At 41.9% G+C, this 23,998-nt stretch overlaps 1 protein-coding gene across 2 annotated transcripts in view; it reads right to left on the bottom strand.

The window, feature by feature from the left end:
* LOC140489239 (myocardin-related transcription factor A-like) overlaps positions 1-23,998 on the bottom strand; it is a 207,482-nt gene that overhangs the window by 162,301 nt on the left and 21,183 nt on the right. For both annotated transcript variants that reach the window (XM_072588561.1, XM_072588564.1), the window contains exon 2: positions 18,970-19,045. The gene's annotated coding sequence lies outside the window, so the exon portion shown is untranslated. The remainder of the gene's footprint in view (positions 1-18,969; positions 19,046-23,998) is intronic.

Raw genomic sequence — 23,998 nt, 5'->3', positions numbered from 1 at the left:
TACATTTCCACTTCCAATGACTAACACAATACTGACATCTACTTTAAACTTACTGACTCCTACAGCTACCTGGACTACACCACCTCCCACCATGCCTGCTCTAAAAACACTATCCCTTATTCTCAATTCCTCCATCTCCATTGCATCTGCTCCCAGGACCATCAATTCCACCACAGAATATCCCAGATGGCATCATTCTTCAAGGACCGCAATTTCCCCTCCTACATGGTCGATGATGCCCTCCAGCACATCTCCACTTCCCGTACCTCTGCCCTTGATCCCCACCTCACCCCACTCCCCTCCCCCAATCACAAGGAAAGAACCCCAGGTCCTCACTTTCCACCCTCCCAACCTCCGGATATATTGCATCGTCCTCCGCCATTTCCACCACCTACAAACAGACCCCACCACTCAGGATATATTTACCTCCCAATGCCTATCTGCATTCCGCAGAGACCATTCCCTCCATGACCACACCCCTGACCAATCCACCCTCCAGTCCTGGGACCTTCCCGTGCCACTGCTAGTGCAAAACCTGCACCCATACCCCCCTCACCTCTGTCCAAGGCCCCAGAGGATCGTTCCACATTAGGCAGAGATTTACCTGTACATCCACACACACCATCTAGGGTGGCCATTGCTCTCGATATGGTCTCCTCTACATGGGGCAGAAAGGACGCCAACTTGCGGAACTCCTCCTCCCACTCTGCCAAGAGCATGCAAGTCCTGGGCCTGCTCCACTGCCAAACTGTAGTCGTCCAACACCTGGAAGAATGCCTCATCTTCCACCTTGTGACCCACCAACCACATGGGATCAATGACAATTTCACCTGTTTCCACATTTCCCCTACCCCACCTTATCCCAGATCAAACCCTTCAACTTGGCACCACTCTCAAACTGTCCTCCTTGTCCATTTTCCTTCCCACCTATTTGCTCATTCCCAGACATTTTGTCCCCATCCCCACCCTCCCCTTCCATTTATGTTTCAGCCCCCTTGGGTCAGCCCCTCATTCCTGATGAAGAGCTCATGCTCCAAACATCAACTCTCCTGCTCCTCAGATGCTGTCTGACCGGCTGTGCTTTTCCAGCACCACACTTTGACTCTATATGAAAGTGTGGTCCACTCTCACTAAGAGCTGGAATAAAGTTGCAGCAACCCATCTGACCTAGGAAGAAATGCAGCTGGCAGAGGGGAAACCTATACTACAACATGTCTAGGATACTTAAAAAGTCAAAATGTAAATTACTGTAAAAGGCAGTTAGCTCATGATTGTTTAACAGGAGCTAAGTAAAGCCTTTGAAATTCCTCAAAAATGGCAAAGATTGCAAGGGAGTTTTTTTTTAAAATCAGATGCTGTAATGGGGAACGTTCCGCATCAGAGATGAGGACCACTGAGCCATGGAGTGGGGGACAGATTCAATCCCATGCTTCCATTTGACTTAGATCGGTCAGAGGTTTAAGTTGAAAATGGTAGTTATTTTATTCCAAAATCACAGAATACACGCCATTATATGTCAGTCACAGTACAGAGGAATAGAAACAGATGCTTATTATACTTAGCAGGGAGATAGATCAGAGCTGGGAGGCTATAACATGTATTGCACCTCCCCAAGTGAATCGTGAATTGCTCCAGAAGCCAAATATTTCAGCGAGAGAGACATGGGATGAAAGAATATGCTTAATTCATTGCTGAATACACTACATTCACATCTCACAGGAGATCAGTTTTCTCCATTCACTGACTAACATACGACCTGTAATTTAGGTAAGATTCACTTACTGACTGCTGGCTTTTGTGTCAAGGATTTTACTCGATTGACTGCCTTTGTCAGACTTCATGCATCAGCACGCCTGTAAGCCCAACCTCAGTTAATCAAACTACCAATGAATTACTTCCAAGACATACTCACTCTTTCAACAGAACAAGACACTGCAGAAGGTTAGAAAAACAGAACCTGATCCTTTGCAAACGGATGGAGCAACATACAAACTCCTGCCCCTCTCAGGGATTCCAGGGTCTTTGCCAAGTGACCAGCAATTTTCGCTCAACAGGTTTAACTTGCTTGACAAGTGGTCAACCTATAGCGTGGTGAGTGAAGTAAACATCTTTGTTGCATCTTAAGAGCTGAAGTGCTCCTTTGTACAAACCAAGTCAAATTAATACTCCCACTTGGAATGTAAACCTGCTTGGAGATGATTGGAGGTTTTTTGTCAATAATTGTAGCTTGCCAAATTGGACTGGAGAGTTCACATTGTTAACTTCTCATTCACCAAACATTTACTGAAATTTACATAGGGGTAAAGGAATCTAGATTTCATCATAGTAGCGTTCTTGAAGTTGCATTCACAGAACCTGCAGAAACTGGTCAATCCAACCAACTCTTCAAGGGCATTGCTCATGCTGTGTAGATGCCACTCCCAATATATTTTATTTCTTCCTCTCTCACATTCTTATCTTTATCTTTCTTAATAGTATAACCATCGCACAGATACGTGAATGCTTAACAATAAAATATCTTGGATTTACTTTCTAAAAGTCAAACAAGAACTAGGAAATGCAAACCATTCGGCCCATCCAAACCTGCTCTGCCATTCAGTAAAAACATGGCGGATCTGATTGTGCCATCGACTCCACTTTCCTACCTGTTCTCCCATAACCCTCAGCTCCCCTCCCTGAAAATCTAACGTGCCTTGAATATGTTCAATAACAGCCTCCAGTGCTCTGAGTGAAGAGAGATCCAAAGACGATTGAGCAGAGAAGAAATTCCTCATTTCCATCTTGAATGCTAGACCTTTTAGTTTTAAACTATGACCCCATGCCCTAGATTCTCCGATGAGTGACTCAGTAAGCTCTCCCAATCTATTTTTGTTATTCTTGTGAAAAGAGACAACACTCGCTGTAAGTTGCTGCTCTTCCCTTGTTTCTCTAAAAGGGCAAATGCTGTTTAACGTCTCGTCCTTTTTACGTACCCAAGCTTTTTCTGTCTTATTTTACATTCTTGATAACTTTGTCTCAGTTTATAATTTCACCCCCTCCCCCTCTCTTTTTTTTAAAACTCATCTATTGTGGCTTCCTAAAATTTCCTAAACTTCTGACCTACCACCAATCTTCACAGTATTCACATCTTTCCTTTCAATTTGACACCATCCTTTAACTTGCTTACACCACAGAGGTAGCCTTCTTCTGGTCTTTCTTTCTCAATGAGGTATATCTTTGTTGAGAGTTATGAAATATCTCCTTGACTGTCTGGCAGTGCCTCAGCTTACATTTGAACCTATTTTTCCATTCTAAATCAGCTCCATAGCCTTCACGCCCTTGATAAATGCATTTTAAGTTTATGCTGCTATTTTCAGACCCACATCTCTTGGCCTCAAACAATGTGAATTATCATGTTATGACCACTTTTACCTTGAAGATCCTTTAGACTGAGGTTATTAATTAATCTTCTTTGCACACCCAGGTCCAAAATAGCCCACTCCCTTATTTATTCTTGAATGTAATATTCTAAGAAGCTGTCCTAATCACATTATGAACACATCCTCCAAGTTACTTTGGCCAATTTGATTTATTCAATCTAGGCGATTAAAATTGTCCAATATTATTACATGACCTTGTCTCACCCGTTATTTCTTGCTTTATGCTCTGTCCAACGGTGTTGCTGTTATCAGAAGGTCTGCTAATATAATTGATCGCTAGTATAGCTATCTGCAGACCCACATACAAGTATGGTCAGCCCCATCCATGATTTTCTTTTTCCCTCATTGACAAATGCTGGCAGATTACATGGTATTTTTTTTTAGATTAGATTAGATTACTTACAATGTGGAAACAGGCCCTTCGGCCCAACAAGTCCACACTGCCCCGCCGAAGCGCAACCCACCCATACCCCTACATCTACCCCTTACCTAACACTACGGGCAATTTAGCATGGCCAATTCACTTGACCTGCACATCTTTGGAGTGTGGGAGGAAACCAGAGCACCCGGAGGAAACCCACGCAGACACGGGGAGAATGTGCAAACTCCACACAGAGAGTCGCCTGAGGCGGGAATTGAACCCGGGTCTCTGACGCTGTGAGGCAGCAGTGCTAACCACTGTGCCACCGTGCCGTATGTTCAGGTCCATTGGGATTGTTAAGGGATTCCCGTTCTAATGCTCTGTGGTTTTATGCTATTGTGGGAGATCCGTGCGCCAATCCCCCACAGATAACACGGGATTATACCACCTTTGCTATTTAACTCCAAACTAATCCTCTATTTTAATCCTCCAATCCAAGATCATTTCTCATTACCATACTAATTTCATCTTTGATCTGATCTAGCCAACGTTTTTTCCTTTCTTCCAAATTACCAAATACGGTTGAATATTTAGGTCCCAACCAAAGTCACTTCACAATCATGCCTCTGTAACAGCTATCATACTCATTTTATTCTACTTCTTCCACCTAATGTTATCACATTTGGTGCATTCAGATAAAGGGTTTACAATTCCACCTTCTGACAGCTTCCTTTTCCAATCTAGGCACAATTTGCTGGCGTGCTCTGGTATCTGTATGCACTATTCCTTCCTGCTACACTCTGGTTATCATTATGCAATATTTCCCTGCACTATCCCCTTATCCTAGCTTTTAATTTCCAAATCTCTTTTTGGTGAAAAGGGTTGCATGTTCCCATTATTTAAGGTAAGACCCTGTCACACAGTCTTGGATTCATTGGACCTGGTGTAGTTTAGGCGAAGTCCCAAAGATATAGTCTCCTAACATGCAAGTTTTTATTTAAATCCCTGCTTTGTGCAATGTTAATCAATCTTGATCAGTGCGCAGATGGAATCATATGCTCAGTTTCAATGGTCATAGTCAGAGCATGAGATGTGCAAGGTTGGGATTTACATTCACAATCATTATTCATTAACAGTTGTTGACAACCCCTAAAACATGACTTTTTTTTGATTATCTGTCCCAATATCCCTCATAGTCTCGTGTCAAATTTTGATTGATTATTGCTCCTATGAAGTATCTTGGGAAGTAGCAAATGATTCAAACTCATCTGTAATAACCCCTTATTGCCCACCCCAAAGTCAGCCAGCAGGCTGACACTCACCAGAAAGGCTGCATTACATGAGGCAACTTTGACAAGTTCATGGGAATTCAAGGAGCCATTTCCCAATCAGCTGTCAACACCTTCATCAAATCAAAGGAAGAAAATTCTGAATAAAGAGTCACTAATCAACTGAGTCACCTAGAAGATGGAGACATAACTGTGGAACAATAACACTTTTTTGCCTCAAGACAGGAAAGTATCCTATACCACATGAACTCAAGCACATTTTTACAGTTCTCAAATCTCTCAGTTAAAAGCCTTAACATTACTCATCCGCTGTGTTTTTTGCAAGCATAAAATGCAACTGTGACAATAACATTTACATTGACTGTACGTTTATATCTGGTTTTGACTTGTTTTTGTGGGGATTCCCAAAGTAGACAAGATGCTTTGGAAAGAAAGGAAGTCACATAATAGGAGGAACAAGAGTAGGCGTTTTAATCTGTTCCACCATTTAAGTGAGATCATGGTTAATCTGTGACCGAACTTCATTTATCTGCCACATCTCTGCTGCTTAGCAAAATACAGTATCCATTTCAGATCCAAACTTATTCAATAATCTAGCTTCTAAACTTTGTGGGGGATTAGTGCCACTTTCCCATCACCCATTGTAGGAAATGCTTCCACAAATCCCTCCTGAATTTTAAGGTCATGACCCTTTCTAATGTTTATATCTGGTAAAATGCCTGTCAAAGAAAAGCCCACGTATAATGACATTCATGGTTAGTGCAGAATATAAAACCAACAAAGGCTGAAAGCACCATTTCTAAAATAGAATTCATGACCACTGGTCAATACATAAGAAATAGCAATGAAAACTCTCAATTGTGAGACAAACAATATAAATGTTTATGCCTATAAAAGCTCAAACATTCCCACTGTGAATTTTAGAACCTCCAGTGGCTGATCACTTGCAGTTTACCAAGGTACTCAATACTAAACTAGAATGGTGCAATTCAAGTTGGTACATTTTATCAACCTGCACTTTGAGTGGAAATGTTAAAACAACAGCTAATGGTATATGAGTGTGTATTAGTGAGTCACTGATAACTGGATATTGTCAACTGCAGAATGATTAAGTATCTCTTTGGAAAACTACAGCGATGGAAAAGAAAGCACCGTTAAAGATTCAGCTGCCAAAGTGCACAATGGCTTTGTTTTTCTAATCAGGAAAGACTGCCAGTTTAGACAACCAGGAAAGTTGTTTCCAGGTTTTTTTTCCAAAATTCTACTGTGCATTACCAATAATTCCAGCATTTTGTTGTTCACCCCTCAATGCCCTCCAATAAGTGTAGTGAGTGGTCTTCATGAACAGCCACAGTCTATCCTATAGTTACACCAACAAATGATATTAGGGACAAAGCTCCAGCATTTTGACCTCCAAAACTGAATGAACATCAATATAGTTCCAAGAGAGGAGGGTGTGGGATTTGGTGCTCCTGTGCACCTTATGCCTTTGTCCTCCTAGTTAGCGGGGGGCACCATATTGTAAAGTCCTGTCAAAGCAGCTTCAGAGACTTGTTACAGTGCCGCCTGAATATGGTACACAGTTGTCATTGTGCAACAGAGTGAGGTGGAGGATGTGTAAGTTTAAGATGGTAGGTGGCGTGGCAATCAAGTGAGATGCTTGGTCCTGGATGGGCTCAAGTGTTGGGGCTGCATCTCGACAAGTGAGGAGTATTTCATTACATTAACTTGTGGCTTGTAGATGATGGACAGATTTTGGGGACTCGAGATAAATTTACTTTCGGCAGCAATCCCAGCCTCTGATCGGCCCCTGAATCTACGGTAGTTATGCAGCTGACAGTTCCAAGTTCCGGTTAATGATACTCTAACTCAGACCATTGGTATTTGGGGGTGCATCGACTTCCCCATTAAAGTGTAGCCAAAATCAAGGGGATGATTGTGCCTGATATGACCCTACTGTTGCACAGAACACCTGAGCACCAACGTGCTGCGCTACCGCTCCAGCTGCCATTTGACCACACTGCGAGGCTCATCAGGACACTGATATCACAACAGAATGGCTGGCCTGGACCCAGAGTCTATCAGACTTCAAAAACAGTCTCCCAAAAACTACAAGGTAAACTGTAGGGGTAAAAAAAGATTCTTTAATCCATTATATAAATATTGGCGATAGGAAGGAAGCTGTTTAACTGACAGTTAAGAATCATTTAGTCAGGCTCATCAGGATCAATGCAGACAAATTAACCAACTAATGGTGTCAGTGTGGTGATTAGTTGCAGGTCTTGTGATGAATATTTCTATCTATTTGGCAGCTCAATGCTCCTCACGGATTTTTGTCATGTCATGTCTCTCCTGGACTCTCACTGCTGCCTGTTGAAACTCCCTTTAACAGTAAAAGTAGCACTGACCCAACTCAGCCTGAATGGCATTTTAGTGGAGGCTGGGTAGCTATCAGATTGCCTATTCTCCAAAAGGAATGCTTTTGATCTCAGGGGCAGGGTCAGATGCAAGAATTTGCCCGTCTCATGAAGTGCAATGCTAAAAGCCTCAGGATAATGAGGCTTGTGGTTGAGGCGGTGGGGAAGAAGGGAGTAAGATGAGAAAAGAGATCTCATTTGTTAGTTTGTTCTTAAAACTCATATCACATTCCATTTGTAGATTCCTCTGTCACATTTTCAAAGTTCTAACAACTAGCAATTTTCAGCCAACTCACTGCATCTTTGAGGATCTCATACACTGGGTGCAGTTCAGTTTCTAACCACTTAATTACCTTCAAGATTTAACAAATAAGGTGATCATTTTAAAGCTGGATTTTTAATGCAAGTTCCACCAAGCAATATCCTAAAGTGTTATGGGAAAAGAGCAATGAGGCCCAATCAGATAAGCTTTCTCAAGTAGCCAGGACAGCTTCAATGGACAGAATGGCCTTCCCCTGTGCTGTATGATTCTGTAACAGTAGCTCAGAATTTGAACAAGACTTTTTTTTTCTTACACAAACATGCATGTGATGCAGTATACTACAGCAGTAATGTTACTCAAGCCATGCACAGCATCCTGCTGGCATACATTTGGTGTGGCACACAATTCATCACCTCAAATTGACAGTGTCATACTTTACTCATTTCCAAAAGTCAGCAGGAACCATCAATGGCACACATACAGACTATTCAGGCCAACAGGTACATGTCAAATCACACACTGGTTACATAGTACTGAAGGAGGCCATTCAGCTCTCCTGGTCTGTGCTGGCCTTCTGAAGGAGATATTCACCAAATGACCCTCCCTCATTATCTTCCAATACCCTTAAGCATTCTTTCTTTTTGTGATGATAGTCTCAACTGATCTGGTCTTTACCCCACACAGGCAGTGCATTGCAGGTCCTAACCATTCACTGGGTTAAAACATATTTCCCCTTGTCTCACTGACTCTTTTGCTAATTACTTATATTGCGACCCCTTGCACCCAACCATCCCACCAATGCAAACAGTCTCTCCCAATTTACTCTGTCCAGACACCTCATGGTTTTGTGCAGCTCTACCTAATCTCCTCTCAACCTGATCTCCAAAGAATGTGACCACAGCTTCTCCAATCCAACCACAGAACTGAAATTCCCCATCACTCGAATCATTACTATGAATGTTTCCCTTGTTCTCTAATGTCCTCACTTTTTCCTGAAGCTCGGAGAACAAAATGCACTTCCCCAGCTGAGGTTGAAAGAATGTTTTTTCACAGGTGCAACATAAATTCCATGATTTTGTACTTTCTTGGATGGGGGTGGGACAGGAGAAAGAGGGAGTGAAGGACGGACGAGGGGGAAGTGTGAATGAGAGAACGGGAGACAAAAAACTAAGACACCAATGAAAATTGGGAAGGGAGGAGAGAGAATGATAGAAAGGAGAGGAAAATTAAAAAGGAGAGTGAGGAGCTAATTGCCTGTGACAGTAGGTAAAAGTTATGAAATTAGCAACATCCATTTGCTAACTAACAAATTGTCACAACCACAAAAAAGTAAAGAAACGGAGCCTGTTACACCCTTACCTTAGGATATATATTTCAAACTCCTCACCTGCTCCTTACCAAATAGCATTAAAAACCCAGATAGCATCGCCTTGAGCAGCATCTACACTTAACACCACAGCCATGATCTCAAACAAAAACACAAAGGTCATGAGTATTACAACTTCACTAGAAGTGATCCCCACCTGTGCTGCTTTTAAATTCTGTACTGAATGATAATCTTACAGGTGTAAATATTTTACTGAGCTGTTTGAACATGTGCTGGCATTTTGTTTACCCAAGAGGACTCATTACTGAAAGGTCTGGGCTGATGTCTTCATCATACTGTAGGCTAACAGCTGAATCATAAATACACCAATGAAATTTAAACCCAGTACTTCGGCACAGCACACTGGTTGTCTAACAGGCCTCAACAATTGAAGGTACAGCGTGCTCAATTCTTAGATGAGTGAGGATACCAGTGTTATTCTCCACAGTTCATCCAAGGAGTCACTGGCAGAACCAATGCTCAATGCCTCCAGGAATCTGCAAGGGTGTGCTCCATCAAGTAGAAAACACGCACTCTGTACAGAGATTCACAGGATCAGGCAAAGCCTGTCTACTTTGTGTCATATCACACATCCGACAAAGCAAGAGTTGTTTTATTCTCCCTCCGGAATTCTCTGCACAAAGGCAGGTCATAGAGTCATTGGGAAAGCAAATCTTAGCAGGACTTATACACTTAATGGTAAGGTCCTAGAGAGTGTTGCTGAACAAAGAGACCTTGGAGTGCAGGTTCATAGGTCCTTGAAAGTGGAGTCTCAGGTAGATAGGATCGTGAAGGCGGTGTTTGGTATGCTTTCCTTTATTGGTCAGAGTATTGAGTATAGGAGTTGGGAGGTCATGTTGCGGCTGTGCAGGACATTGGTTAGGCCACCGTTAGAATGTTGCGTGCAATTCTGGTCTCCTTCCTATCGAAAAGATGTTGTCAAACTTGAAAGGGTTCAGAAAAGATTTACAAGGATGTTGCCAGGGTTGGAGGATCTGAGCTACAGGGAGAGGCTCAACAGGTTGGGGCTGTTTTCCCTGGTGAGTTGGCCTCGCAATTATATCACTGGACCATCCCACAACTTGCTGTTTTTTCTTAAGATAGTAGGGTGAAGAGGTGGGTCCCTACTCTCAGCTGAAACTTCAAACCAAAGAGTCAGTGGACTCAACATGTTAACTGCTTCTCTCTCCACAAATGCTGCCAGACCCGAGTTGCTCCAGCACTCATTCTCTTTTTATTTCAGATCTTCAGCGTGCACAGTATTTCATTTTTATATGAAGATCCTACAGAAACACTACAGCTTTTAAATTAGTTGCAACAGGAAATCCAGATTCACTTCCTTTTCAGGAACAAGTACAGTGTTGCGGAATTATTGTACTGGGGCTACAGATCTAAGGCAGTTAAGCAGAGCCAAGATACACACCGGCCAGGATTTGTGTAGGTGGTTATCGTGCTTCATACAGTTTAACAGCAGGCCAGTACTCCAGATCAGGTCAAATGAAAAACATACGCATTACCAAAGTACCAGAGTTGCACTTGTTCTGGGGAGATTGCAGCTACCTACATACAAAAGCAGCAGCAACAGAGGAGAGTGAGCAGTTCTCTGTTCACATCGTATTGTCACTGATCACAAGCAGAACTTTCAAATTAATCCCTACAGTTGGTTCAAAATCCTGGAACTCCTTCCCAGACAGCGCTCAGGGTAGACGTACAAGCCGAGGACTGCAGCAGTTCAAGGAGCAGGGCGAAAGTGAGGACTGCAGATGCTGGAGATCAGAGTCTAGACTAGAGTGGGGCTGGAAAAGCACAGTAGATCAGGCAGCATCCGAGAAGCAGGAAAACCAATGTTTTGGGCAAAAGCCCTTCATCAGAAATTCAGAGAGCAGCTCATCATTACATTCTCAAAGGCAACTCAGAATGGGTATCCAACACTGGCCTTGCTCACAGTGGCTACATTGCAGGAGTTTAGTTACAGTAGATAAGCAGTGCCACAACTAATAAACCACTGCACTTCTACCACATCAAGTCACCAATGGGTTGGTAACCCATCAAGCAGACGAAGGCCAACTGAAAAACCATAGAAGCAGGCCATTTGGCCCATCAAGTCAATACTGACCCCACTTGGACATACTATCTTCCCCCCACCCCTACTTTGTCCCTGTAACCCACGACTAAATCGACCTAACCTGCACATCCTTAGACTGTGGGAGGAAAGTCCCTGCAAACACAGGGACAATGTTAAAACTCCACACAGACACTCACCCGAAGGTGGAATTGAACCTGGATCCCCGGCACAGTGAGACAGCAGAGCTAACCACTGAGCCGCCATGCCACCCCTTCACTATTCTCAAGCACCGTGGAGCCCAACGCAAATGCCAAAGATAAAATCGAAAATGCTTTCAGCCACAAGTTAGAATGGATGAACCCACCCACCAAAGATCTCCCCACTAAATACCAACATCCAACCAACATGGAGCAATTTTGAATCTACAGTAACAGACGAAAGAACATACAATGATTAAAATATGTTATGATTTGGTTTAGTTGATATTTCTGCACAGCAGGTCTTGGCAATTTACAAGATAATTTATACACCAGTCAATAATTTATGCTGATTGCCAACACAGAATTAAATTACAGAAACAAATGAAGAGATTGATTTCTAAGCCTAAAGGTACAGAATGAATAGCATTTGATTGCACTAAAAACTATAAACACCAACCTTTGGAGAATACACATGCTAACACACATTTGTCGTCAATAATAGCATTACTTGCTTAGCAACACAGGATATTCTATGGAGCCATATGAGATATTGAGTGTTATGCCAACCTCCCAAAGCATGAAGTGTAATACACTGTCCAGCTGCAACAGTCCGGGAGCCCTCGGCAGTTCTGTTGCATTCGTGAATATCTGGGGACACTAAATTGCTCACAACAAATGCCAGCCAACGCAACGTAACAAGCTGCAAAACTGAAAGACCACGGGTACTACACCAATAAAGTATACCTCCAAAGAGGTTGTTAAACTTGAAAGGGATGCAAAAAAGATTTGCAAGAATGTTGCTGGGGTGCAAGGGTTTGAGCTATAGGGAGAAGCTGATGACGTTTGTGGGCAACATGGTGGCTCAGTGGTTAGCACGGCTGCCTCACAGCTGCCAGGGACACAGGTTGGATTCCAACCTTGGGTAACTGTCTGTGTGGAGCCGGCACATTCTCCCTACATCTGAGTGGGTTTCCTCCGGGTGCTCTAGTTTCCCCCCCACAATCCAAAAGATGTACAGGTCAGGTGAATTGGCCATGCTAAATTGCCCCATGCTAAAGTGCATAGTGTTAGGTGCATTAGTCAGAGGTAAATATAAGTTAGGGGAATGGATCTGGGTGGCTACTCTTCGGAGGGCCCATGTCAACTTATTGGGCCGAAGGGACTGTTCCCATATCATAGGAAATGGAATCTAATCAGTCTAAGGCTATTATCCCTCGAGTGTCGGAGGCTGAGGGGTGGGGGGACCTTTCTCGGGTTTACAAAGTCATGAGGAGCACGGATAGGGTTAATAATCAAGGACCTTTTCCCCAGGGTATGGGAGTCCAAAGCTAAAAGGGGGCAGGTTTAAGATGAGAAAGGAAAGATTTACAAGAATCCAAAAGGGTAACGTTTTCACACAGAGGGTGGTACGTGTATGGAATGAGCTGCCAGAGGAAGTAGAGGAGGCTGGTACAATTACAACATTTAAAAGGCATCTAGATGGGTGTATGAATAGAAAGGTTGAGGGGGATATTGGTCAAATGCTGGAAAATGAGACTAGATTAATTTGGGATATCTGGCCAGCATGGATGAATTGGGCCGAAGGGTCTGTTTCCCTGCTGTAAAACTGTAACTCTTTGAAAGGGCTAACAGCAATATGCAACTCAAAGCAACTCTTCACAATCCCTAGTTTGTAGAATAGGGACTGATCTTAGCATGGCAAAGCGATGGAGACAGCAATGCAAAATCTATCACTAATGCTTTCATGTAACTACTGTGGACATTTTTCCCCTGCAGCGTAGGAAGTTGAGGGGTGACCTGAAAGAGGATTATAAAACCATGAAGGATGTAGATAAGGTGAATAGCAAAAGGTCTTTTCGCGAGGTTAGGGGAGTTCAAAACTTGAGGGCAGATTTTTAAGGTGAGAGGAGAAAGATTTACAAGGAACGAGGGGCATCTTTTTCACGCAGAGGGTGGTTCAGATGTGCAAGGACTTGTCAGAGAAAGTGATAGATGCTGGTACAATTACAACATCTAAAAGACTTTGGACAGGTTTGTGAATAGGAAAGATTGAGGGATATAAGCCAAACAGAGGCAAATAGGATGAGTTTAGTTTGGGAAACTTGGTCGGCATGGACAGGTTGCACCGAAAGGTCTATTTACGTGCTATATGACTCCATATCACACCTGAGCCTTGCATGGAGGGAGGAGAGGGGTCATGAGGCAGTAGGCAGAGAGGGAAAAGGAGAAGTTTAAAAGCTAAACTGCTTCACTTATTACAGCAGGAGTCACAGAAGAGCAAAGTGGATATGCATGTGGGGTGAGTTTGACTGAAAAGAGGCCTTATTTCAATCTCCTGACAGTACTCAAAAGGTTTTGCTTCATGTGAAATGGTCATTTAGGCAAGGTAGAGGAGGGCATTAAAACATCAGGGGCTACACACAGGGTTGGACAGCCATGATCTAGATGAATGGCAGAGCAGTTTTGAAGGGCCAAATGGCCTTCTCGCGCTCCTATTCCTATGTTTCTTTAGCAACAGTAACACAAAGACAACAAAGCCAATGAAATTGAACTGCCACTGTGAGAATTCTCCCAAACTGCTGGGTCCCTCCTATTCTTGGAATAGAGAGTGCAGGTAGCATCACAGGTAATCAATCCATAACAAACCATCTGCTGATATGATGGATGTTTAACCAATACGTCGCCATGCTTCTGACATGTTGCAAAGCAAGTAAAGTGAACAAGCTCATTACAATGTTAAACAGAGTAAGGATTAAAACAATGGAAAAATGAAAATTCATAACATGTCTTGACAACATTCAATATACAAACTACTGCTGACACTGTGATGCCTTCCATTCAATCCTATCACTTGGTTGGCCTTAAATACAGCACAGTGGATGAATGAGAACTTGCTGAATGAAGATTAATCACAGGGAAGCAATTATTCAGGGCTTTGCTCATATACCTCCAAGGTGCCTCCAGAGTAGCACCAATTAAAGAATTTTCAATGGTATCCTCCCAGCCAGACAGTCATAGGTTCAAGTCCAACTCAAGTATTGAGTTCACAATTTATGTGAAGTGATGATCTGTCAGAGGTGCTCTGTTGTGTGAAGTTAAAGCAAGGTCAAGTACTCTCAAATGGGCAAAGTAGATCACATGGTACGGCTTCATTATTTATCCCTAAACCATCTCACCAAAAGTAAATTATATTGCTGTTTGAGGAGTTATAATCCAGCTGATATTTTTACTGAATAACTCATCAGATTAAAGTCTGACTTAATAGATCATGCTTTGTTTTCATTTTAACAAAGTGATCTCTCTGAAAGCTAGCACACAATTCTGCAAAATTTAGATTTAACAATAAAACAGTTGCAAAGAAATGAAAATAAAATAGAACATACAAAAGTATGCATGCATAGTACGCCATTAAAGATTTTGAAATGTATGCTGGAAATATAATCCCAATAATTCCAAAACTACTTCTCAAAAATACATTGACAGTACCCAAAAGCATTTCTTGCACAGTATGCATACCAGAGAAAAACCTCTTTGTAACACCTTGCTTGGTAGGTTCAAGTTAGCTGACTGCGATTGCCAGGCTGGAAAATCAGGAGCTTTTACCACACTTGATTTTCAATGTTCCGTTACAAATAATCTCTTCAGTGTTTTATCCAAACAATTCTGGCCTATGACTATTAAATTTCTTCCTCTAAGGTGATTTCGCTTTATATCTTCTCCTTTTCTCAGGAGTACTGTTTTATGGAACCAGCCTCATCCAAGGACTTCTGCAGAACTGCCACAAACTGAAAAACATTTTCTTCCCTCATTTTCTTATATGTTTCCCTAAGGCTTAAAAAATAATTCTGGAATTTTCTGACAGAAACCTTGACGTGCAATTTTTATGTTGCTCAGTCATAAATCTCCTAAAGTAAATAAAAAGCCCATTTATCATGAAATATACTCCCTCAAGATGCTTCAAAAGAAATCTCCGTGGATACTTAGAAGTTAATCATTACATACTTGACAAATGCAGAAAAATCTATCCATCACTAAAAATCAAAACTCAAATCCAAATTTAAAATAAATTATATAGTCTATACCACAGTGAACACTGTCAAGTGAAGACAGCGATTTTTCCCACACGGATCAGATGTGCTTCAGGGTAACCAGAGCTCTCATGAGGCACTAATGAATTACATGCTTTTCCTTCCAGCGTCACCTACGAGACTCCAGACACACGACCCAAGAAGGGAGAATCATGACTCCACCCTTCAGTGCCTCTTCTCTGGTGTCACTGCTCTGTAAACCTCTGTCACTGAGTATCAGATCACCCCACAATAGCAAAACACTAAGTCAGCTCTCACCCTCTGATCTCTGCTGAGAAGAGTGTACAGATAAACATCAAGCTAGGGCTGCTCGTTTGTTCCCATGAGCAAGTAACAGTGACTTGATTTCAGGAAGTAGAACAGGTGGGCACGGAACCAGAAGGCAAATAGAACCTTTTAGAATAACAGCCAAGTATGCTTCAAGATGGCAAGAAAATGTTAACAACTTATGGTTCAACAAATGGGCTAGAGGCTCAGCAAAGCAACTTCTGGGTAAAACGTGGCAATCATACTAGAATGGGACCAAGGATGAAAAACTACTAATCTCGAAAGATGCTTCGTACAGCAAACATATACTGCATTTCTGAACCAAATGCAGAATTCGACTTCATCAAAATGATTAGATAAACACAGCCCTTGCAGCAAAGCAAGACACTTGATGTTCGCATACATCAGCCAGGGTAAAGATGAACAGATGATAGGAACCTTGCACTTCCAAATGTTGGTCTGTTGCTGATCTGCAGGGAGAATCCACAGCTCAGCTTTATAGAAATCCATACTTGCTGAGAAGAAAGGGTCAAATGCATCAAGCTTAGAATCTAATACAATTAATCACACTCATTAAAAGACTAGTACAGCCACAGAGGAACAAAGATGTCTTTCTCCAATTCTATTGAATAGTGGTTGGTGGATGAGTGTGTGTAGCTCCTGTCCCCTTTTCTAAGAAAGGACATACTTACCATAGAGGGAACGCAGACATTCGCATGACTAGCTCCAGCAAAGATGCGATGGTCCTGTGAGGAGAAATTGAGGAGACTGAGCCTGCATTCTCTGGAGTTTAGAAGAATGAGAAGCAATCTCTCAAACTATCAAAATTCTTAAAGGAATAGACAGAATGAACGCAGAAAGGATGTTTCACTGAACACAATCTAGAACCAGGGAACAAAGTCTCAGAATAAAAGACAAGCTATTTAGGAGTGAAATGGGGAGGAATTGCAGCACTCAGTGGGTAATGAGTGTTTACAATTATCTGCCTGAGGGCAGCACTGAATGTTCAGTTATTTAGTGGGTTCATGATAGAAATCGATGGGACTTCTTGTGCTGAATGACATTGATGGATATGAGCATAGAACATGAATATGACTGAGGCAGATGATCAATCATCATATCAAAAGGGGGAGCAGACTCAGAAGGGCTGAATGGCCTACTACTGCTTGCGTTCTTAAATGTCCTTAGTACTCCCAGGTTAAGGAAGAAAGAAGAAACCTAAAATGAAATTAGTTCCTAATCATTGTGCCTCTATAGATATCAGCTGAGAACTATGCAACCAAAATGACCTGCAAATATTCAGCTTCAAGGCTGTCACATGAATAACAGACACTTGGGGGCAGTGGACCAGTATTACTGGAACTTGAGAAATTCCCCTAACATCTCAGCTTTGCAATGCTTTTTTAGTAAATACAAATCAATTATTAACAGGCTATAGCTGAAAGTTATGAATAAATTATTGGCATAACACTTATGCACTTGATTGCAATGAGTATGACCACTTGATTGCAGTAACAATGTTGAATTCTATATTCATGACGTGGAAGTCAGGAACTGTTGATGATTTTGGATCAGTCTGCATTCGCTTCCCATGAAATCAGCAAAGCAATTACCAAAACAAGTTCTTAACACAATAAATCCTGTATCTTCACCCTAACGTTATTTGTTGCTTCAAATGGATTTTAAGAGCACTCCTCACCCCACACCCAGATATTCTCTGCTGACTCATCTTTTAGTTATTCCAATTTATAGAACTGGCCCAAATGAATTCCCGAAGTAACTTTTAGTAAAACTGGAACCTTATACTAGACTCAGAACTTTTAAAGTGCATAGTCTTCAGCATCAATTACCTGGGAGTCCAACATCTCCCACGATAACCTGTTTAGCAGGAACAAAGACAGGGGAATGCTTACAGAAAGGCAGCTCTACAGTACATAAGATACCAGAACAGAAGAAAGAGGAAAAAATAACAGAGGTGGTTGTGCAGATCCTGGAGACAAAGACTCCTTGCGTTTGATGTTGGTGGTGAGATTGGGACTAAAAGAATGCAAGTTAGCAATTGCCGCTGTTCGATAATTTATAGTTGCACTTGCCCCTCCAAACGGAACCTGCAGTAAAAGGCAGTTTTATTTTGTCGTAAGTTTTACCTAGAAACAAACATGTAAGAACAGAAACAAAGAGCAAGAAAAACTACAGCAAACAACAATTTTCTACATATACATGAGTCCACAAGGTCAGAGCCAGGTACTGTGGGAGACACCAGGATGCCAAAATCTTTTATAACACTCACGTTCCCAGTTCATTTCAATGGCTGAATCTCAGCTGAGTTTCAGCGAGATGATGGGACTAGAACTGTGAGGTGCTTGTTTTTGACCAGCCCAGACTGGATGGGCCAAAGATCCTTTTCCTGTGCTAGAGACCACTTTGACTCTATGCAGGTGTGCTCAGAGCAACATTAAGCACAGTTAAAACTGGTGTCAATCTGGTGATGATAGAAAACAGAACTACTTGCAGCCAAAGAGCATAAGCAGTAAGTGATTAACAGGGCCAAGCGATTTCACCATTAACAAATGAGATCTGAGCTCTGCAGTCCTGATGAATGGTGGTGGACAATTAAACAACTCACTGGAGGTGGCAGCTCCACAAATATCCTCATCCTCAATGATGGAAGAGCCAAGCACATCAGTGCAAACGCTGGTCTGAAGCATTCACGACAGTCTTCAGCCAGAAGTGCTGAGTGGATGATCCATCTCAGGCTCCTCCAGAAGGCCCCAGCATTACAGATACCAGCCAATTCGCCTCACATGATATCAAGAAATGGTTGGAGCCACTAAATACTACAAAGGCTATGGGTCCTGAAAACATCCCGGCAATAATACAGAAGACTTGTGCTTCAGAACCTGCTGCATCTTAAGTCAAGCTGTTCCAGCATAGCAAAACCAGTGACATCTATGTTGAAAATTGCCCACTTATATCCTATATATAAAAAGCAGGATGCACCCAACAAAGCCAATTACTGCCCAATCTACTCTCAATCATCAGTAAAGTGATGGAAAGAGATATCAAAAGCACTACCTAGTCGCACATTCTGCTCAATGACACCCAGTCTGGATTCCACCAGTATCACTCAGCCCCTGAGGCCTGTACATTCAACAATCCCAAAACTTTGCTGATCTTTTAAACAGCTGGTTTCTAACATTACAGCAGCTTCACTAAAGTGAGTTCAGAGGCATACCTTCTTTAAGTCTCTGGTCTCCTTCTTTCCCAGTTCTGTTCCATTCTTAAAGTCAATTTTGTCAGCCACAAGTCCACTAAAAAGAAAAGAAAAGAGAATAATCATCTCTAACAACTCAGGTACAACAATACTGCTTCTTTGAAGCCAACACATACAGACAGGAACAATAACACAAGATTCTTCCACACAAACAAAAAGGAACCCTTATTGATAAAGCACTGGAAACCCAAAGCCTCTCAATTATTGCTAAATGAAAATGAGCTTACAAGTATTCAAAATTAAATCTGAAAATGCTGGGAAACAACATCTGCAGCAGGATAAACTCGATGCCCTGGGTCAATGATGTTTTGTCAGAACTGCTCAATAATTTTGCATCAAATGTTCATTTGAGTCAATGCTTAAAAATGTGTTGCTGGAAAAGTGCAGCAGGTCAGGCAGCATCAAAGGAGCAGGAGAATCATAAGCCCTTCTTCAGGAATCCCCCCATTAAACTAATGCACAAAAGGAATTTAAACAAATATGTTTTCATGCAGTAATTGCACCCAGAACAACTTTCAAGCAAAGGTCAGAACAAGAAAAATCTCAAAAAGCACAATCTAGCTCAAGCAAATCCAAGTCATTAGGGGAGCTTGTTTCTTTTAAAACCTTATGAGAGCACAGTATCGGAACCAGGTTCCAGTGAAACTGAGAAAGGCAGAGGAGCTGAACTTCTGTCAATCACGATCCTGAAAATTTCTGCATCGACATAGGAGCAGATTATTCCCGTTGCTAATGTTGTACAATGTAACATTTTGCTTTCTGTAATGACAATCCTGAAGTTCAAGTACTTCAAAATAGGCCCACTTTTGCAGAAGGTGAGGGGGTGAGGGGGGGGGGGGGGGGGGGCGTGATGAGAATGCAAGAGGGCGATCTCCCAATCTTTTCCAACAAGAAAAGTTTAAAAGCAACTGTTGAAAACTCCATGGTAGCAAGTCTTAGTCAGATGACAAGACCAGAAGGCTGACAGACTGTACAGTGCCAGAACACTGACTGCCACAATAATGTCGTGGAATGCTGAAACGCCAAGAGAGATTCATTTTATATTTTGAAGTAAGACCAATTCTTACAGACAAAAATCAGAACATCTCCCCTAGCTCAGGACCAGCAGGAATTCATTGTAGAAAACATTGTTTGGAGAGGGATAGTCTCTGCTCTACTCCTGACTCACACTTGCTTCCTCCAACTGGCCATCCGCCAGCAGCTCAACAAACTGGCTATTTCTCACCTGCGAGCTCTCAATGTCAGCAGGCTTTTTGTCAACAACTCTGGCAAGACTTCCCTTACAACCCACCCTTTGTTTCTGAGGTGGTTGCAGTAGGTCTTCCTCTACTATTGAGCAGCTTGCTGGGCCATTTCGGAGGGAATGAAGAATTATGCAGACAGTATATCACAAACGTTCTGCCGAACAAGCATGAGAAGGGAATAGATTGATGTTTTAGATCTGCACAAGGCTCTTCCTACCGTGCAAATATCCACTCCTAACTATATATTCTTCCATTGCTTTCTCATTCACCATGTTATTCCCAACAATTACAAAGAGTGCACCATAATGTGGAACTGAAATCAGATCGTTAGATTGGCGATGCTGACAGGACCTTTTCCATGAAGGATATTAGTGAATCAGTTTTTTGTAAGCGTGACTACTTCCATGATTCATTTCTTCCTGGTGCCAGCCCAGAATTTGATGATTATAATAAATTTCTAAAAATTTCAATGTATCCACCATTCAATCTCAGAATAATTACAATATTCCAAGATTCCCTCGACAGGAGGAAATTTCCAGTGGATTGGAAAAACGTTAACGTAAAGCCCTTATTCAAAAAAAGGAGGCAGTATGTAGGAAATTGCAGACCAGTTAGTTTAACATCTGTTGCTGGGAAAGTGTTAGAATCAATTATCAAGGAAGCAATATCAGGATGTTTGGAAAGTCAAATCACTATCCAGAGTCAGCATGGCTTTATGAAGGGCAAATCATGTTTGATTAATTTGCTAGAATTCTTTGAAGATGTAACAAGCAAAGTGGATAATGGGAATCACATAAATGTAATATCTCTGGCCTTCCAGAAGGCATCTGATAAAGTGTTACACAAAAGGTTAATTCACAAGGTTGGATCGTAGGGGATTAGGGTTAATTTATTAGCTTGGACACACCCAAATTATTGGCTGAAGGACAGAACACAGAGTCAGGATAAATGGGCGTTTTTCTGGAAGGTAGGAAGTAACTAGTAGGGTGCGATAAGGTTTGGCCCTTGGACCCAGCTATTTACAATGTACATTAGTGACTTGGAAACAGGGTAGAAAGCTCTATAGCCAAATTTCCAGATAACACAAAAATAGCCGGACCAGTAAATTGCAATGAGGAAATAAGAACCGTACAAATTAATACAAATTAGGTTAGGAGAATGACCCAAAATGAGACAGATGGAGTTTGATGTGGAAAAGTGAGAGGTCATACATTTTTGTCGGAAAAATGGGGAGACACTTTGGGATACTCCAGTTCAGAAGGATCTGACTGTCCTCGAAAACTAGCATGCAGGTACAACAGATAAATAAAGCAAATGGAATGTTGGCTTTCATAGCTAAATGAATAGTAGATAAAAGGTAAGGAAATACTGTCACCACCACACAAAGCATTGGCGAGACTACACCTGGAGTATCATGCACAGCTTTAGCCCCCGATATTAGAGGAGAGATATAGTGGCATTGGAGGCAGTTTGGAGGTGATTCACTAGACTGATCCCAGAGATAAGGGGCTTGCTGTATGAAGAAACATTTAACAGTTTAGGCCTATCCCCGCTGGAAGTTAGAAACATGAGGGGAGATCAAATTGAGGTTTTCATGATGATAAAAGGTATGGATAAAATAGACATGGAGCGGATGCTTCCTCTTGTGGGACATTCTAGAACAAGAGGATAAGGGATAGCAAATGTAAAACAGAATGGAGGAGAAGCTACTTCTCCCAAAGGGCTGGAATTTGCTACCCCAGAGTGCAGTGGATGCTGGGACAGTGAATACATTTGAGGATTAGACAGATGTTTAATTGGTAATGGGTTGAAGGTTTTGGAAAGAAGGCAGGAAAATGGGGGTGAGAAGCATATCAGCCATGATCAAATGGCAGAGTAGACTAGATGGACTAAATGGTCTCATTCTGCCCCTATACCTTAACAACAGTTTAACAGAACAAAGGTTACGCCCACACAGCAACCTTTCAATTCTCCTACCTACCTATCTAGGTTCTACGAACCTTGATATCTTTACCAAACAATTGTATTAACCTTTGCTTTGTCCTTTTTCAATAGTGTTTCAGGGTAAAGAGCTCAAGATTTCAAGTTAGAATGTGTAACGTGGTTTCTGACATCACCCTGAATGGCTCAGCTCTAACTTCAAGGCACTACCTTCTTGCTCTGGACTCTGGGGAAAAAGCATCTACACATTCAAGATCTTTAATTCCCGACAATAGCCTAATTTACTTTTCCAGTTTAGCTGGCCCTTATATTAGAAACCAAACCAGTAGTATTATCACTGACCAAATCGTGCCAACCTATTAGCGCAATTAAAATTGGAAGACCAGAAATTCTGTACATGACCTGTAACTAAGAAGCCAACTTGTGCAGAGTGTATGGCACCCTTCAAATTTTGCTGTGCTGGGAATACTGGCTGTATTCCTTGGAATTTAGGAGGTTAATTGGTGACTTGACTGGAGTTTTCAAGATAAAGGAGCACGGATTGGGTAGACAGAGAGAAATATTTCTGCTCTTTCGTGAGTCTAGGACTCGCGGATATGTTCAAAATTAGTTAGGCCTTTCAGGATGGCTAGCAAGGGTGGCAGAAGAACAGAACACATGGCCATAAATGGCGATTGATTCACAATGAATTGTTAACACCAAATCTGAGATTGACAGATTTTTGTTAAGCTGCATTCTATGCCTCAGTAACAAAGCCTGAGCATTGATGGGTGTGTACATTAAGTGCTCAAACTGCTTAACAAGTGCACTTGAAATTATTAATGCACGTACAATTAGAAGTTCAAAGGATCAAACAGAATATTGAATGATCTATCCAACTATACACTGCCACATCTGATTTTTGGTGATCTCAAAGGATATTAGCATATTGACAATCATGACATTCCTCACACGTAGACTATGCTCCCCATCTTAAAAGATATGCAAGTCAACTCTTTACCCAAAATTCTGAAACCCAAAGGTTTTATCATGAAGTTCTTATTTGCCTCATTAACAAAGTTGTTTGGCATGCAAACCGTTAACCCAACACCACACCCACTCGATGCGTGGCACTCAGATGAGACTTGTGGGGGCGTGGGCCAGCATGGCAGGCCTCAATCACAGTGCGCCTGCTGTTTACTAAGATTTTTAAAAATTTCACCAAATTGTCACTTATTCTGAAATTCAAAAAATTCTGAATTCCAAAAACCAGCTAGTCCCAAGCATTTCGGATAAAGGATTGTGCACCTGTATCACATATTGCCCCTAAATCATGATCACCATTCATGACCATCTTCTGTTTCACTAAACTGCTACCCATGTGCAGAAACTAGGCCTTGTGTCAGTCTAACTCAACAAGTCACCTTCCTGTCACAGGACATAAAAGGATCACAGTAAACCTCAGTAACCACAAGGTGAGATATACAGGAAGCTCAGCAGGTCAAAGAAAGAAACTGCATTCATCAAAAAAAAATGAGAAAGCAGGCATCTTTTTCCCTTGTCTCCGAGTTATGGAGTGCCTGGCATTGACAGTTTCCAAGGAGAAATCATTTTAATTCGTGAGCCGGCAACATTTAAAAGGTATCTGAATGGGTATATAAACAAGGAAGGGTTTGGAGAGATATGGGCCGGGTGCTGGCATGTGGAACTAGATTGGGTTGGGCTACCTGGTCAGCATGGATGATTTGGACCAAAGGGTCTGTTTTCGTGCTGTACATCTCGATGACTATTTAATCATGGACGTAGGTATCTCTGCCTGGGCCAAC

The sequence above is a fragment of the Chiloscyllium punctatum genome, chromosome 18, assembly GCF_047496795.1.
Source record: "Chiloscyllium punctatum isolate Juve2018m chromosome 18, sChiPun1.3, whole genome shotgun sequence".
NCBI classification, from domain to species: Eukaryota; Metazoa; Chordata; class Chondrichthyes; order Orectolobiformes; family Hemiscylliidae; genus Chiloscyllium; species Chiloscyllium punctatum.
This window is presented reverse-complemented; position numbering and strand designations above follow the sequence as displayed.